This window comes from Anas platyrhynchos, chromosome 4 (assembly GCF_047663525.1).
Source record: "Anas platyrhynchos isolate ZD024472 breed Pekin duck chromosome 4, IASCAAS_PekinDuck_T2T, whole genome shotgun sequence".
Classification (NCBI taxonomy): Eukaryota; Metazoa; Chordata; class Aves; order Anseriformes; family Anatidae; genus Anas; species Anas platyrhynchos.
In genome coordinates, this window is record NC_092590.1 from 37,769,471 (window position 1) to 37,787,810 (window position 18,340).

Genomic DNA, 18,340 nt, shown 5'->3' on the forward strand with positions numbered 1-18,340 from the left:
AACCGGTAATAAGTGAAAAAATCATTACGGATGGGTTGTCCTCGCTGCTCACAGCCACCCAGCATCTCAGACAAGGCTGAGCCCTGGTCCCCAGCAGGCTGCCAACAGCACCCAGGGGAGGCTGCTCACCGCCCGCCGGGGGCTGCCTCCCCACACCCCTCAGGGGTCTCGCCGAGGGTAAGGCTGGCTGGGGGCCGCAGGACGTCTGGGCAGGCACCTGGTGGTGGTTTCGTCCCCCGTCCTGCTGCAGTTGGTGGTCAGCATGGGCCTGGTCCAGCAGGGAAACCACAGATGGCCTCATGCCTCCTGGGGCTTGTAAAGAGGGAAATTCACAGACATAAAGGGGCATACAGTGCAAAAGGAAGTAATGGGCTATACAAAACTGGTAAGAATGTCAAATGTAAGTCTTACAGGGAACCTAGCTAGCTTAAAATAGCCCCACAGGTGGCATCCGTTCCCAACCTCTTTCCCACTCATTCCTTGTACAGAAGACATTAGGATCTCACAGATCATTAAAAAAAAAAAGTCCTATAAATCACAATGTGGATGTCCTCGGGACTCTGTTCTTGCTGATCGAGACAATAACATGGTGCCTTAGATTACCCTTCATTATTATTACACTGTTTTAATCCATTTCACTTGTAGATGTATTATCACAAATCCCACAGATCTGCTGTCCCACACGAGAGGTGTTTAACCTTCAGCTGCGCTATCTGGTGTGTGTCGTCCTCTGTTCTGTGCTTTCCATGGTCTCTCTGGTCTTGGTAAGGTCTTGTCCTGCGTTATGAGTGGGACTGGAAGATTTCTCTGCATTTCTGCTTTCATCCCTTCATTTGGAAGAAACACTTTACACTTTTCCAACAGTCTCTGGGCACCCAGCAAAGCACTTCAGACAAGCCCCCATACACACACCCAGCTTCAAATATTTTGCTGAATTAGGATGAACCGAACTTGTGCTTAACTGCTTTGATGTTTGACCAGAGACAACAAGAAGATGTGTTTTAAAAATTTTCAAACATCATAATCAACCATGTGTTTATACATATATATGTAGCAAATACAGTAAATAGTAGCCCAAAGTAGGCCAAAATGGTGTTTATTATTTTATTTTGGGGTCATTATGACATTTTCATTGTAATATTTTATATTAAACTCTTTGAATGAAGGGGGTTGGATTCAAAAAAGCTTTTACTAGCATTAAAACTCGTTTGCAGTGGGTGCTAGCAGCTGTGTAACAGCTTAATTAGGGCCCAGCGAGCCCCTTCTCCTCTGGCCGTGCAGAAGCTGTGTGTGTTGGGGTTGGGTGTGTGGTGATAACTGCAGCTTGCTGCCCCTGCCCATCATTTTGCAGGGGATGCGGGTGGTTTGTATCTTTTTCCAAGCGGAGCCTGAAGCAGACTCCTCCTGCCCTGCCTGAGAGGATGAGAGTTTGGTGGCAGGGCATCAGGAGCTGTCCCTAGGCGGAGGTATGGCCTTGGTGGCACCTGGCTGTGTTCTGGTGCTATTTGGTGCTTTGTGCTGCGTCCCCAGTGTTGTGTGGTGTCTTGTGGCATGCCATAGTGTGTTGTGGGCATACTATTTTATTGAAATAGGTAATATGAAATAACTTATTTTTTAAAAAGTAAGACCAGCCTTTGCCTTATAAACATGCCAAAGGCAGGAGGTGCTTTGATCTAGAAATGAAGTGGCTCACTCTGTGCTCCTGAATTGCTCAGAGTGCTTAAAGGTGGCTCAAAAGGCTGGAAAGAAAGGTAATCTGACAAATAAATGTTAAACACCTGGACACCAAAGCAAGTAAAGCTCATCAGTGAGCAGAGCCTACCTACTTTAGATGCCCGTAGGCAGGAAAGAAGCTTGTGGGGGGGAAGGAGGTCTCCAGGCTGGCAGGTGAGGGAAGGAAGAGGGGTGGTTGCTCCAAACCTGTGTTTTCTGTGGTATAATAAAACTGGATGGTCTCTGAGGAGATGGCAGGCTTACTCCTGTACCTAGATAACATCTTTTTAGGTAATGTTTTGATAATGAATTTGTGTGTGCTGCCATGAGAGATGGTGGGAGGGTGTCAGGTCCCAGCAGGGGTGGCTGCATTAGCTTAGTCCTGACTGAAACCACTGTGTGTATCCAAAGCAGCTTGGGCAGGCAAAGAGGGAGGGGAGAAATACTAATTACGCATAGTTAAGTAGATAGATTTTATTTACTCCTTTTTAAGTCAAAAATAACCAAGTGAATTGGAAACACCTATGCTTCCTTTGGATGCGTGTGTGGAGACTCTGAACATTACATGCTCTTGTGGAGTTAAACCTGGCCTGGGGGTGGCTGGCTAGCCTTCCTTTGAGGGAAGAGGTGCCATCTTCTGAGGGGCAGCTTGGGGACACCCCTTATTTTAAAAGTGCAGGCTGATGTTATAACTATTTTTAAAACACTGCATTCCTTACTTAATTCTGTGTGACATCACTGTCTTCTGGTTACTTCATTGGAATCACAGTTTTTTACATGTAAATCCAGCAGTACATGTGAAGTGGTGAAAACACTAGATCTCTGTATCAGCACAAGCAGGGGATGTTTGTCTCCTTACTCAAGGACTTGTGCACTTAAGGTGCTATGGTAAAGCAAGAGCGATGGGAGCTCCAAAGCAAAGCTGTGCTCGTGTGTTCTTCCTTGTGGCAAAGCTGCTGCTGCGTCAAATGAGAGTTTAGTCTCTGTCTAGAGGATAGACTTAGGCTGTGCGAGTGCTATTCAAATTAAGAAGAGTTAAATTTGCAGTCTTGTGATTTTTCTTTTTTTTCCCCATTTAAAAAGTAACTTACAAAGACTATAGAGTCGTATTCATGTGGAATAAACAGAGTTACTTTTCTGAAATAATCATTGTTCCTCTCCATATTATGTCAGCAGACATTCCCGTGTCTGTTAGCGTTCCCCTAGTTTGTTAGCTCATGCACATACAAATCACACCTTGAATGCTATGCTGGCACACATCTGCATGTTAAGATTACCATCTTTTGGATAAAACACCCCCAAAACTTTAGAGAGGACAAAAAAGATAATTTTAGTCTTTGTCTGGTCTTATTTATTCTTACACCATGTTTCTGAAATGTATGCTAGTATGAAGATAGCTGAAGGAGAAGAAACTTTGGTCTGAATTGTCTGTATCTACATTAGATTGCTGGAGCTGTGCCACTCAGAACTTGCTTCCAGTTTTATATTTATTTATGTGCAAATAAGCTTATTTTTCTGCTGTTACATTGTTATAACCTATCAAGAACAGAAGTGGGTGGAGGGTGGTGGGATCTCATGTAACAGTGTCACAGGATGTTAGCAGGAAGCCTGTGCCTCCTGAGGGCAAATTGTGGACCTAGCTAAATAGCATCTTAGAGAAAAAGTGCTAGAGGGGGAAGGTAAACACCTGTATCTTCAGGATGAAGACACCTGTTCCTCTGGCAATGTGGAAAATAGTGTAATCGGGTTTGGCTTTTTTTCTTTTTCCCATTTGTTTTTCATTAATACTTGCCTGTATGGAAGAACTCATCTCAGCAAGCTCACCCAGGAGCAGGGAAGTGATGTGTCCTGCCCGCTGCTCCAGGTTACCAGCAGTTATTGCTGTAAGGATGTCTCTGTGCATGTGGGGGTTTAGCTAAAGCACCCAGTTTCATACCTACTGCCAAAATAAAGCAATACTGGCAACCTATAGGAACATCCAAGTGTATGCAGGAGGGAAAAACTGTATGTAGTGATGGGGATGGGGGTAAGAGGAACGGACTGAAGGGGCTGTGGGGTTTTGGTAAACTCCAGAAGCAGTTAATGGAAGGAAAGAAAATCCTGGCTCAAGGAGATGAAGCAAACAGCATACCTTCCCTTCAGTTTGGTCTCGGTAGTTAATTACTGAGCAATGCCCAGTCCCCAGGCGCCCCTGGGTGTCCACGTGCTGTTGTCACCTCTGCAGAGGGATTGCTCCTGCACGTTCAGGGGCTGCGGAGCGCAGTGGTGCCTGCTTCTGCTGGGCTCCGCGGAGCCTGCTGTGACACCAGCAAGTACGAGTTAATTGCAAATTTATTTCTGTGCAGCAATAAGGGAAAAAACACTTGGGGCCAGTTTTCCTTAAAGAAAAGGGGGGAAAGCCTGTTCTACACTCATTTGATTAACCCGTGCTGTTAATCACTGCCAGGTTTATGAACCTCTATTACAAACTTGTTACTCTAAGGGGTTTCGGTTCAGTGATTGAAAAACAGCTGTAGGGCCTGGGTAGGTAGGAGTAGTAAGAAGTACAAGTAGAAGCGCCGAGCCTTTGAAGAGGTGTATAAATAATTAGCAACGTATTTCATGTGGACCTTTTCGTCAAGATACACTGTCAGACCTGGGATTTTAGCAGGACGCGATGAAAATGTAAAAAAGGAGCTCTGTACTTGTTCTAATGTAGTGACATTTAAGCCGAAGACAATTGGGTGTGTTAGAAGCTGCTGTAGGTCACAGAGCAGTGCTGTGCTGCTCCTGCATCTGGGGCGGGCTTTTTCCAAAAACCACCCATGTCTGAAAGGCTCCTTACTCTCTCGTATCTTTGGGGTCTTAGATCCATATTTCATAGTTGCAAAACATGCAACATGGGTGAAAACCTGAAACGCATCTTAATAAAGCAAAGTGATGAATAAATATTGGCCTACACAGCTTCGGAAGATGGAGGGAAAGAGCTCAGGTGGTAAACCTCTAGGGCACGCCCATGTAACCAGCTCCAAAGAAAGTTATGAAGAGTTGGCTCCTATTAAAAGACACCAGTGTAATTTTTCTTTTTTCAAAACTATTTATAGGAAAGCAAACATCACCCGAAGTGTCTTAGGTACCAAGCACAAGGCTGTTTAAAACAGGGCTTGGTTCGGCGTCATCCCTCTTTCTGTTGTTGTTATAGCTGACTGCTATTTAGGGTTATCTTTACTCTTTCCCATTTTTAAGCATTAATCCTGATTTCTGGGATGAACCCTGAACTCCACCTGTTTCAGATAGTTTTGTTCGTTCCTACCCTGTGGAAGAGCCCAGTGGTGTTGGTGTCAGGTTTGTCCAGTGGCTTATTTATGCCAGAAGCCAGCATTCAACTCCCCATTGATGGGAATGTGCAGCTCTGTGTTCAGACACAGGTCCTTCTGCAGAGATGGATTGGTCTCTGCTACTCCCAGAAATGTTAACAGGGTTTCAGCAAGTTCTGACCTAGCTGAGGTTTTTTGCCTCTTAACCTGAACAGAACAAACACTTCACTCCTCACCTCTTTCTACCAAGGTTTTCTGCTTACCTTCAGAGCCTGTAATAATAAATCAAATTCAGTGAGTAATCTTCACTTTGCCCCCACTTTCCGTGTGTGGGCTGAGTGGTGGTGATCATGGCAAACTTGCAGCAAGACCACAGGCCAGCAAATTTCCAAGTTGTTTCCTCATTGTGGTTGTCCAACATCTTAAGGATACGCTATGCAAGGGAGGGCGGTGGTCTCTATCTGTGTGCCATGTGGTGTGGGATCCCCACAGAATAGGATGCAGGGCGAAACGCCAAGTTACAGCTGATACAAGGAGGGGCATGGCATCACCCCTCATCCTCCTGGGCTCGGCTTGGCAGCGTGCAACCTCCCAGGGAAACAGCTCGGGGTGTGCCTGGGCCCCGTGCCCATCTGCAGCACATCCCTGGCTCGTGCCTTGCTGCTGCCCAAAGGCACTGGCACGGGCAGGGTCTGCAGCAACACAGCCTGACTCACGGTCAGCCCATCAGTGACACCTCTTTTCATTGCCAGCAATGCCTGTTTTTAATTTTCGGTGGCCAACAGGGCAGGTATTCCACCTGACAACTGTGTGTGGCAATGGTGCCACTCGGCTGTTACCTTTTAATATGCAAGGCAGGGAGGTGAGCCTTTTAAGTGCCAGGCTTGTGGGAGGCCATCATTAGTCTGTCGAGGTGCTTCTTTATTGCTGCCTTCTACAAATGTATTTGATATTAGCAACTCCAAGCTTGGCTGTTTTGAGCAGACAAGATGTAGTGTTTATGAAAACAGACTTCTTGAAGCAAGCTGTGGGGGGGAGAAGGAGAGCTTGTTTACAGTGTTTTGAGCCAAATGGCTCCTTTGGCAGGAGGCTTTCTGTAACAAGTGAGAACAACGAGAATTAGCTCTCTCAGCACTTCAACAAGCAAAGATTTTTGTCTGTAATGAGAAGAATGAAGCTTGTTTGACACAAACTACAAAACAGCACGGAAAGATGAAGAAGGAGGGCAGAAATACATTACTGAAGGTGAGGAAAAACAAGTTTGCTGCTCTACTGTGAATTCAAGCATCTTGCTCATTATAATGTCTAATTACAGCTGGCCTCATTCCAGAGGAGGGGGGAAAGGTAAATATTGCCAACTGTGCCAAATCCTGCTGAGGAACTGACCACGGCAGCATCCTACCTGGCTCTGTATAATCCAAATAGTTCCCACTTTATTCTTCTGTACCCAGTCCTTCGTTATGCAGAAATGCAAATTCCACGTGGACTCCTGAGACTTTAGAACTGATTAGAATTTTTATGTTCCTCCGTTAAAGGTAAAAATAGGATATCCCAAGACAGCATCCCAAATTATAAACTGATCCGAGGAAATCGGAGTAGCTTACGTCTGTCATTAGGTGGATGCTCGCTTTCAGCAAGCGGTGCCAGTGATGTGGTTGCAGCCTTGTCTTAACTGCCTTCCTCTATTTTTTAGCAGTCAAGTGACAAATCAACATCGTTCCATTTACTTGATACATGGATGAATATCCCACTTCATTTAAAAGCAAGTCTTTGGTATGTCTTTAAATCCAGTATCTCACTGAGAACAGCGGAGGAGTTGCATCTGTGGCTATCCTGACTTACTCTGCAGTCTTCCTGAGGACCAGAGCTTGAACTCTCTGCAGAGGCAGGGCTGATGCTCGGTCACCTGAACGTGTCTGGGTAGATACAGGGGTGTACAGCCCCAGGGGCAAGGTTTGCTGCTTTAAAAGCAGTGGTAGATGAGGACACAGTGGGGCAAAGGGAGTGTTTATTGAGTTCAAGCTTAGTGTTGTCTGTTCATGGCCAGACATCTCCTGTGTAATGAAGGTGTAGGGCTCCTCTCTTTCCTGTTTTGTTTTTTTTTTTTCCCCCTTTTTTCACTTTGCAAGCAATTGCAAGGCTAGTTCATGTTGCTAGAGACCTACTCCTTTCCCACCAGCAGGGTCAGCCATGCAGCAGTAGCTTTGCAGATGACTTTGGAGCCCAGCTTCCTGGCTCTGAAGCACCTGTCAGCTCGCTGGCCTGGGGACCACAGCCACTTTTCTTCTGGTCTGGTTCTTGGAGTTGGTTTACACATCACGCAATCCAGTTACTCCGCTATTGCCCAGAGAAGCTGTGGCTGCCCCATTCCTGGAGGTGCTCAAGGCCTGGCTGGATGGGGCTTTGGGCAACCTGGGCTGGGGGGAGGTGTCCCTGCCCATGGCAGGGGGCTGGAACTGGGTGGGCTTTAAGGTCCCTTCCAACCCAAACACTTCTATGCTTCTCTACTCTTTCCAAGGCCTTCTGACTGCCTCAAAATGATAGTCCTGAAGTATTTACTTTGTCCCATTCTTGTAGGTGCTTTGATAGTGTTTGTGTATTTAATTTCATCAAAAGCTTGTAATAGCTGGCAAAGTTGGTTGGAGGGGAAAAGCTGAGGCTGTGTGTAATGTAACAAGTCTTGTTTATGTGGTTTCCTGCTGTTTGGACACAGCTACATGCTGTTAATATTGCATTTGCGCAGTACGTGCTTATTGCTAGGAATGGTGCTTATCTGGGCATAAAAAGGATATTGATAACTGATCTTACACACCCCTATGGCTTTCCAGATTCCTAGTACAGAAGTGACTTTTTGCCTCCTTTAGCTCCAGTGCTGGGGTCTCCACTTCCTTCTGCTTGTCTCGTCTCCCACATAAGTCCATGAGTTATTGCTTGTATAATGAGCATAGCTAGGGAAGTCAGGATATATATATATATATATATATATATATATATATATATATATATATAGGTTTTAAAGGAACTAAATAATTCTTGCAAAAGAGTCCAGGAAGAATTATTTGGAACTATCGATCCTTTTATTTCTGTTGGCCATGCTATTTTCTTCAGCAGAACTGTCTGGGAGAAGTAAAAATATGTTAAAATAGAGGAATGCCCCTCTTCTGGCTTTATCTCAAGTTCCCAGGTTAGGGCCTGATCTGTTACACAGCTATAAAACAAGGTTAATGTGATTGTAATAGACACAGATCAGGATTAGGTCTGCAAAGCATAAAATGAGGATTATATTGAAGCGGAGATTTATGAGGCTATTCCTAGTTATATCAGGAAAGGATAAAAACACGAATGTCTTCGGTAAGCATGTGGCTATATGTGGAAAAAGTTCAGTAGATATATATAACCTCATAATTTTTCTTCCATATGATAAAAGATTTATTAAAATCTCCTAGAAGAAGAGCAGCCAAGTTTGTTGCTATGGGAGAATCCTTATGACTTCAGGTCTGTGTTTTCTCTGGAAAACAGGGTGGCTTTTATTCTGTTTTGCTTTTTCCCCTTCCAGCACTATTGTGAAGTGTAATTAAACCAGGTACCCATATGTTTACATAGAAAGACAAATGGTCTGTTTATTTCAGCAGCTGCTTAACAAGCCACCAGCACAATCAATTAAATTAATCCCAGGAAATAAAACTTCAAATAAAGATGATATCTGAAATCATTTTTATTCATGGTTAGAGACCACGCAGATTCTTTTGACAAGTTGAAAAATCTTATGGGTGATGTTGAAAACTTCAATGTACAAGTGCTAATTCAATTTGAGGGGAAAAAAACTGACTTGATAGAACGGTTTCTGTAGAGAGATTACGAGAATAGCAAACCCCCAAGCAATACAAAGGCAGCCAGAGTATTGTATGCTCATTACCTGAATTTTCAAACATTTAACAACTGTAAGAAGTATGAATATGCAAAGCTTCCAGACTCTGGCCAACGTTTTTCTTTCCTGTTCCTGGAACGAAGGAGTCAGTGGCTTGCTGTCATTGTGCATATATATATATCTGCTATTAGCTAGGTTTAAGTTGCATATGATTTAAGGTCATAGGTCTCTAACTCAGCAGAGCATTTAAATGAATCTGCCTCTTCACCTTTAAAAATGTATGCAAGTGTAGCGTTGACCAGAATTTTATCCACAGTTCATTGTATCCACGTGGCTGCTGGGCAGCTTGGACCTTGTGGAGGCAGAGAAACATTAAACCATTGATTAAATCACAACAGGAAGATCAAAATGGGAGGAATACTCTCCTTGAAAGGGTGAAGGTCCTAAGCAACCATCCTCATCTGTAGGGGGTAAGATCTAGAAAGGAAGGTCTTACAATGGATGTCCTCTGCCAGGGAATGGTTTGAATGCAAATTCCCCTCCCTTGTGGAACACCCCTTGACCTCCGTGAGGATTTTAGGGACTTGCCACCACAGCAAGTCTGAGGGGTCCGACAGCAGTGTTAGTCTGCTTAATTTCAAGTTCTGCACCAGATCCTGCAAACCCTTATTTGCATGAACAGTCCATTATGCCTGAATACCTTGTGGAATCCTTTTATCATAGGTAAGTATTGACCCAGGTCTTTAGCTGGAAATGTGAAATACCACAGCTGTATCTGTATTGCTCCTGGCACCTTACCTTCTGCCTTTTGCCTCCTCTTGCATGAAGAGTGCCATCAATTTCTGATAGACAAAATAAACAAGATACATGTGCAAGACTTAAAATCCCACACTTACTGCTGCATATTCAAAGCTTTGATATCTAATCTTTGACAAGACCATGGAAGCTGCAAGACCGGAGCTTAAAGAACAGTTTTTCTTTAAGGGTAAAGTCATGTTGCTATAAATAAGGACACCAAGCTCTGCAGGTTAAGGCTAATGGGGCAGTAGCAAATCTGTTTATATTAGGATGTCTCTTAAGAATGAGGAAAATGTATTTTAACAATAAAAACCTGAATTGTGTTCAGCACTGAAGAATGCCACAGAAAGGCAGTTGATGTGCTGCGAGTGCTTTTATCTCTTACAAACCAATTTTTATCCTTACACAGGCACTGAAGGATTTATTTTAGTGGATTTCCCTCTGCAGTACCTGTGGTCTCTCCTTTGTTGGTGCTGTTTGCAAAAGACTTCGCTGCCTGAATGACTCGATTCTGGTAAGCAGGCAAATCTCTAGGTTATGACAAATGCTTCCAGGCTTCAAGCAAAGAGCTGGCAATATCTGTATTTGCTCTGGGCTCCTGGAGTCCTATTCCTCTGGTCGTGTAGGTAGCAGACATGGGAGCACACCTGGCTGCCTGAATGCTCAGGTTTCCTTGCTGTGGAAACCCAAGAGTGTGGGTGAGAGTCGAGCACGTTCCTTCAGAGTGGGGATGGGGCACGTTACTGTCTGGGAGCTGGGAAGCGCTGCAGGCCACTAGCATGTGATGAGTTGCAGCAGAGGAGCATTGCTGCTGCTAGGACATGTGGCTGTGGTCTCAGGAGCCTGTGGCAAGCAGAGCTCCTTGCTTGGCTGCTGGTGGCTCTGTGCTGCACTTCCTTCATGGACTAATTGCCTACTGCAGATTGCTGGGTCCCTGTTAATTAACCCAAAATGTGAAAATCAGTGAGGTTTTCTGCTTAGGTATTGTTGAAAAATATCCACCTACTCACCCACTGCAATGCACAGTATGTGTAGCAGCTGAAGCCCATAGTGTGTGCATTTATCATGCTCAAGGAGTTCTCATAAAAGAAAGCTGCTGGTCTTCAAAACACTGTGGAATGAGTGTCTTGTGTGAACAAAGAGGATTGCAGGGAGGGCACAGCATCACACTTGTGTGCCCAGTGTTCAGAGCACAGCCCGGTCTAAACTACAGAGGGCACTGGGGCACTGCCAACTGCTGGCTGGGACTTGAGGCTTCAGCTGCCATGTGGCTTCCCAGGGATGAGCTGACACGTAATTTGATTGTGAGGAGTAATCAATATGCTGCTGCTTTCTTGAGTTGTACACGTTTCCTAGTAATCCAAATTTTTGTTTGGCTGTCATTGTTAAAGATGATCAGAAAAGAAAGGGTCAGGAATATAAATGAAGCATCCTATTGCTCTAGGCCATGCTGTGTCTAACTCGCACAAAATGCTGCTACTTGGTGCTAACTCTGTAGCTGTCTTTTTGCATAAAAAGGCTGGCTCTGGATTTTGGAATGCTGAATAGAAAATTAAAAATGCAGGCCAGTCTTTGGGAACATTTTACTTACTGTTTTAATAAACTTTTGTTTATGCCTAGAGGTGCCATTAAATTACCAGCCAGACATTAATATACAGTACACAAGGGATCTTGTATATAAGCAGTGATTATTACTGTGTGACTCAGACGGAGCTTGGTGCCTGTACAGATAGCTGCTGGATGGCAGATGAAAAGTGAATACCTGTCCGGATAAGTAGTAGTGGTACTTAGCAGGGGATGTGGTGTTTGGCTGGCATGTTTTTCTTTTTTTTTTCTCCATTCTATAAAAGAAAGCCGTCTCTTCAGAGAAGAAGCATGGCTTAAGGGTGCAGTGGTCTGTCATGGTATAAATGCCTTCACTGTCATCAAATACCAGAAGATAAGGATGTGGTGTGATGATCCTGAGCTCGGTGTACCAAGTGCTTCCAAGTGATGCGTTGTTCTGGACTCCTTAAGCAGGCAGGTTCCTGGCACCACCAAGCATCTGGTTCTGCAGCTGGTTCATGCCAAACAAGGCTTGTGTCCTGTGACACTGCACCCGCAACAAGAACAAAGCTGAAGGAAGCTAAGGCTGCAAGGAGAAGCTGGAGCAAACACGGGCCATGGACAGCAGACTGGAAAGCATCTGAATAGCAAGGTTGAGTGGCAAAATCAGACACATTGTTGCAGGCCTTTTGCTTGCATGCTTACAAAGACAGGTACAACCTCAAATGTGGGATTGTGGGAGTGTTGTGAGTTCATCTAGAGGGAAGAAATTCAAAAATCTCTCCAGCTCCTGAAGAAAAATGTATGCCAATTAATTCTGAATTGGGATTTTCCTGTACATTTGATCTACTTCAGAATGCACCACAAGGAAAGCTTCCTGTGAGGAAAGCTTAGAGATGCTCTTAGGGAAAAGGCACCATCGTAACTCTCCTGTTTCCTGGAGGGTTCGAGGCAGAGCTCTGCTTGATGCACATCCTATAAAGGGAATATAAGGCCCTACCTAATTCAGCCTCCTCAGATTCCTGTTTTTTAGTCCAACCTTCATTACCAGATGATCCTTCCCTGTGTTTAACTGCTTTCCTAGTTTCTGTAGAGTGTTTTCTGACTTGCTTGAACCCACAAAAAATGAATCCTTTCCCTTGCTTTCAACAGCAGAATGCTTTGGCATATGAGACGCTTATGTGGAACAAAATCAGGGAGCTTGGATGTGACTTGACAAATGAGCAACGCAAAACCAACATTGGATGGCTTCTGTGGCATAAGCTGTGTAGATGGCAGGCAGTAGGGTGTGCTGCTTAAAAACCTTTGTGAAATCTGATTAATGTTGTTAGGGGTTTAAAAAGCTTTCCCTTCAGGCTGTATCTTTCCTTGTGCTGTTTACGTTGGGGTGGTACATACCCCAAAAGCCCTCCCTCTGCTTCCATCCCCTCTGTCTTTATCTAGTCAGTTTGGGCTGGATGCTTCTGGAATAATGACTGCATCCAAAACTAATCACAGTGACTTCCAGATCTGGATCTGATTACTGACAACAACAACAAGAGGCAGCCCTGTTTTCTTTCTATTAGATGCTTGTAGTGGGGGGACTGGATTTGTTTCTGCAGTTTTGTTCTCCATTCATGTCATTATTTACCAGCAATACACAATTATGTCCTTTTTTGTTCAGCTTTATTCCCTCGTCCTTGTGTGATATTGTTATAGGCACAAAGTGTCCCAGTTTTTTAACACTTCGTTATTTATTAATGCCACAGATCGTGGGATGAAGGTTTGTCAGCATCCTCATTTTTTCTTCTATTGACAGATAAAGTAACTGTACAGAAGCTGATTTGTTAATAAATGGTTTTCAAAGGATCTCTTCCTATCTGGCTATATTTTTCCTCATTAGTTAGTGTACTTCCCATTAGCTTGTATTCCTACCTGACTCCATTTTTGGTTTTGGTTGTCTGCTTTCACACTTGAGATGAGTTTTCCACTTAACTCTGAATCTTTGAGGGGAGAGGAAGAGCGGACCTGATCCCCAGTGGTAGATGTGGCCTGATACACCCCGGTGCCTCAAGGACAGGGCTGGTGAGGGTGTCTGCAGGAGGAGGTGGAGAAGTTTGGATTTTGACTGTGTTCAGAGTAGAGCAAAGGGGAGAACCCTGATAACTTTGTCTTGGTGGTGCTTGTTTGTATGGAAGCAGTAATCAGATCCAGATCTGGAAGTCACTGTGATTAGTTTTGGATGCAGTCATTATTCCAGAAGCATTAATCACTGTGGTTGGCACAAAGGAGGGCTCCCTTAAAATGAGGTGCATTGTGTGCACATGCACTACAGCTCCTTGATTGCGGTGCAAACATGCCTGGAATTATGCTAGCATGTTATCTGGAGTTCTGCTAGAGCTGGTGCAGTGAAGCCTTGTGGTCTGATCAAGATTTCTGTCTTGGTACAAATAACACTTGAGGAAGAAAGCAGGCAGCTTAACTCCAGCACTGCAGAGGAGCCTGGTGCTGCAGGGATGGGTGGGAGCAGGTGCTCTGAGGACTGGCCTATGCAGCACATGCACAGATGCTCCTCTGGGAGCACTTTCCAGTCCATTTTAAAGCAAACGCCAGATAGGGCTGTGATCAAAGAAATTGATTTGTGAATAATGTAGAATCGGCTTCCACGCAGGTAAAGGACTGCATCATCAAGCTAGATGACTGCAAGCTCCTGTGTTTCCCTGCACCTGGAGTGGCCTGGCTTACTAGGGGGAGGGCAGGTAAAACTTGACTTTGCAAATCTGTATCCTTATGTAAGGATATCATGGGGAAATCATGGTGGCTGGTGAGAAGTGAATGGTCAGGCTTTGTTATGAAACTGGTTTGATGCTTTGAAATAGTCAACAGAAGTCAACGTGCCAAGGTAAGCACAGAGGATGTGTGTATGCTTCTGTCTTTCTATTGCACATCTGTATTGCATCTCTTTCTCTGCACCTTTAAACTCTTTGGTTCTGTTAAAATCAAAAGGGACAGGCACAAAATAAATCAGGCCTGTCCTCTGTCCATCTAGGTAAATACAAAGCTTGGAGCATGGGCTGTCCTTCCTCATGGACTGTCCTTCCTCATGGACAAGTCCCACCATTCCTCCTTCATCAAAGATACACATTAAGCTCCTAAAACCCAGTTTTCAACATCCTGAAGACAAACCCTTCTAGCAGCTGCCTCTTTCTCAAGTCTGTATGTGCTCATGTATTTCTGGTTTCTCTAGTGGTTGCTCCTTGCAAACCTGACCTTTGTGACAAGTATTGTAGGCGGGGATGATCTCTCTCCTTGTTCTTCAACTTGTATGCTCTTCCCATTGTGAGTGGCTAATTACTCTGAAACTGTAGTAACCAGCTGGCATCTGCACACCTGTGCACACCCAGGAACAAACCTTGGCTGCTGCTTCCCTCTGTAAATACAGCAACGGGTTGATACTGAAACTACTCACATTTCAGGGGGTTTTGGTATGACTGTTGCAACACTAAAAAGTCATCTGTGAAAAGTGTAAGGAGAAAAAGATACAAAAGCATTAGTATGTCCTCTCTGAAATATCTAGCAGGTTAAATGTCATTGCTTACTGTGAAATCATCCAGAAAAGCTATTTTTACATTTTCACTTTCATTTTTCAGGTTTAAATATGTACAGCTTTTCATGTGTTTTTTTTTTTTTTTAAGAAGTACTAAATTGCAGTTCAGGAAGTTTGAAAATTATTTCAAACAATTTTATCATGCTGTGATAATCATTTTAAAATCATTTAAAAAAATCCTAACATCTGAATGCACTATAGTCTTGCTGTCCAGTGTGAAAAGATTTCTCTGAAGAAGTGCAAAATACAAAAGTTGTCTTGCCTCCTGTTATATCTATATGCTGTCCTGGAGGTCTAGACAAGAGAATATTGTGAGCAGAGGAGCACAAAGCCAGTGCATTGTGACTTTGTAGAAACAAGTAGGTTCTAGGAAAGGGGTCCCTGCTTGTTCCCTCGAATTTTCTTCCTAATGCTGAAGACTTCTGCATGAGAATTTCACATTGGGCTCTTAAATAAAATAATAATTGCTCATTTGTTGGATACCTAAATATCTGAGGAGCCTTTATTATTAGTGTAAAAAGAAAAAGCATTATGCATTTAAAGTCTCAGGGGGTGGGATCAAATCATTATAGAAATAAAAATAAAGATCCAGAAAACCTTTTACCATCTTATAGCTTCTTTAGAAAAGCATACCTATTTGTGTGTTTAAGTCCCATTAAGTGCTGTACTAAATTGAACTTGTACATAATTCCTACTACTGCGTTGCACTAATGGTGGTAAGTTCTGCAGTTGGCAATCTGTAAGTGCTCATGGGCATTTTATAATGTCCAGTAGCAGCAGCTAAATGATCCTGTACAGATAAGAGCATGAGCACCTAGACCAGGACAGAGTAAGCGCTGTGCACTCCATTTCCAGGAGCAAAACCAGCTAATGGGATCAGTACAGCCATTTCTTCCAGCTGCTGAGAAAACCTGAGATTATACCACTAAGTGCTTGTGAGAAATATAAATGTGTTGTAAACTGTCTCCCATATAGTTCCACTTTTTCTTCTCAACTTTCCTATTTATAATTAACACCTCGCTTTATCTTGTTCATTCTGAATATCTTTGTTCTTTTCAAGCTAAATTATTTATTACTCTCTTCCTCTCGTTTAAGCTCCCTTTATCTCATGATCCCCTCTCCTTTATGCTGAAATCTCTTCTGTCTAAATGCATAATCAGATGACACCTGCTACTATACGACTTAAAAATCCCAGCACATTCCCTGAAGTAACTTAACTGTGTAGTTATTAGACAGCCAGGTATGTCATGCAGCTAAGAGGCTGAGGACTCAAAAGGAACAGGCTCCATCTGGCACAAACAGAAGCCAATGTCTCGGCATCGGTTACGAACAACATAAGGCTGATCCTTTGTGAGGTGAAGCCCAGAAACACACAGTCCACTTTTGTATCTTTGCAAATGTGACAACTGGTTGCTGCTCACACAGACTCATTGATTTCACCAGACTACTTGTGAGCAGCGAAGGTCTGTTGTCATATAGCTACTCCTGTCACCATGCTTTTGTATTATGCAGAAGGAAGCAACAGGGCCTTCAGAGGCAGGAAAGCATCTGGAAGCCCCGAGGTATGTTTGCATTCTGTTCTTGAAATAAATTGTACAAAAACGAAAATTTGGTCATGTGAAATCAGAGATGCTAAATTCTTGTTCTCATACTGTGTCTAAGCCACAGCTAAATATATCCCGACGCTGTTTTGTATGATGTAATGGAGAATGCACTTACACAGGTGCCAGATGACTCGGGGACCTGATGCAGTCCCAGTGGTTAAATAGGTAATGCACAGTATCTGTATGGGAACCTGTTGAGGAAAGTAAAATGTTACAGGATGTGGTTCTGGATGGCAGATAGCGAACAAATGCTTCAACGTGGATGACAAATTGCTTATAAAAACAGTGATGCTGTCTTGCAAACAGACTTAGGACCCATGAGAGTCCTGTGAATTACACAATACATCCCTCGTATTTTCTTCCTTCCTGTTCCACATTGGTGGGGTAGGGCAGGGCTTATGGAGCTCTCTTATAAAAGCAGTAACACGTTCATCGAAGATCTATATATTCCTATGATATATGAAGAACAGTTTCTAAACAAAAACATCTAAAATACCTTTTGTACAAGTCTTTTGATATGCAGCTTGGAATATCTGCATAGGATCTTAAAGATTATAGAAAATGACAGCTATATGAATGTCTGTGTTCTGTAGTTCAGTGAGCAAAAGTTGATTATTACAAGGTTCAGATCTCTTGGAAAAACTTCCAGACAAAGCATTCACTGAAAGCAATGGAGCTGTGTTAAATCTTTTTTTTTCTTTAGCAAGTATAGACAAAGTTAACGTTTCTCTATGATTTCTGACTGCTGGAAACCAGTAGCATTTTTTTTCTCTTAACTGTTCTAAATCTAGAGAAGGATAAGCTATCTCACTGAAGATTAGAGGAGGAGAGGTGGGCTGGAATGATGCACAGGGAGTAACCCTTTGGGAAAGAAGATGAGAATCTTCCAGAGCCCGGGGAGAGAACCTGAAGTTCTGAACTTTCTCCAGTTGGATCTGCTGTGAGCAAATATCTGCAACTCTCGGGAGATGTGTGTGCTCCACCTCCCACGCACTAGTGCCCCACGCTGCTTACAGCTACCACTGGTTCCTGCTGGCAGCTTAGATGGCAGAGATCTGTGCTATGACTCTAAAGATCTGAGATACAGTGGTAGCCCTGTGCATAAAAATGTTTTGGGGCAAGCATTCAAAAGCTGAGAGATGCTTTTGATGTGAAGCATGTTAAGATGTTCCTACAAATGTAACTTGTTCCTTTTGGAATCCGTGTGCAGGATGACAGTCCTGGGTTAAGTGATATCCCAGCTTATTGCCAGAGGATCTCTGTCAGTTGACACCTTGGCTAGGTTGGCTGGCGCTCAACTAATGAACTCTGGGCTGAAGCCTTCCCCAACTCCCTGTGCAGCTCTTTGATATCCACTTTGGTGTTCCATGCATGTGTTTACCCTGCATCACTGAAGCCCTACTCAGAGACAAACTTCTCTGTACAGTGGTCCCCAATCAGTAAGATACTTGATTGCCTCACATATTAATTCATTTTTTCAGATCTGGAACAAAGGAGTATTTTATTGGAGTGTATAAAAATATTTTTAACAAGGATGGAAATCCCAAGGTAACAATGATTTTCCAGAGTTCTCAGCAGCCATACTCCTTGCTGTAGTCATATCATAGTTCTGAGTAGCTACAGCTACAACTGTGAATCCTCATTTTTGTCCCCAAATGAAGCTTGAATCAAGTGGGCAGTGGTAGAAATTAGCAGTTAGTATTTGTCTGTGAAGAGTGAGAGGCAGGGTTAGCACTGTATAAAAACTGCGATGCAAATGCAGGGAGATGCTGTCTTTGCAGAAGTGAGTTTTGTTGCCATGCTGAACACCTTCTATTCCCACCCCTTCTTTGCATCAATCTACAGCTCTGCAGCAAGCGGTGTTGCAGCAACTCCACTCGCTATAAAATGAAGCTGCTTCTAACTTCTTGATCTCAATAGATTATTCAGT

At 43.6% G+C, this 18,340-nt stretch overlaps 1 long non-coding RNA gene across 1 annotated transcript; it reads left to right on the forward strand.

Moving 5' to 3' along the window:
- The first annotated feature begins 1,283 nt into the window (after window positions 1-1,283).
- LOC119716737 (uncharacterized) lies at window positions 1,284-16,305 on the forward strand. Its single transcript, XR_005265252.2, has 3 exons — window positions 1,284-1,466; window positions 10,085-10,189; window positions 11,526-16,305. It is a non-coding gene; the product is annotated as an uncharacterized lncRNA (long non-coding RNA).
- The last annotated feature ends 2,035 nt before the right edge of the window (window positions 16,306-18,340 follow it).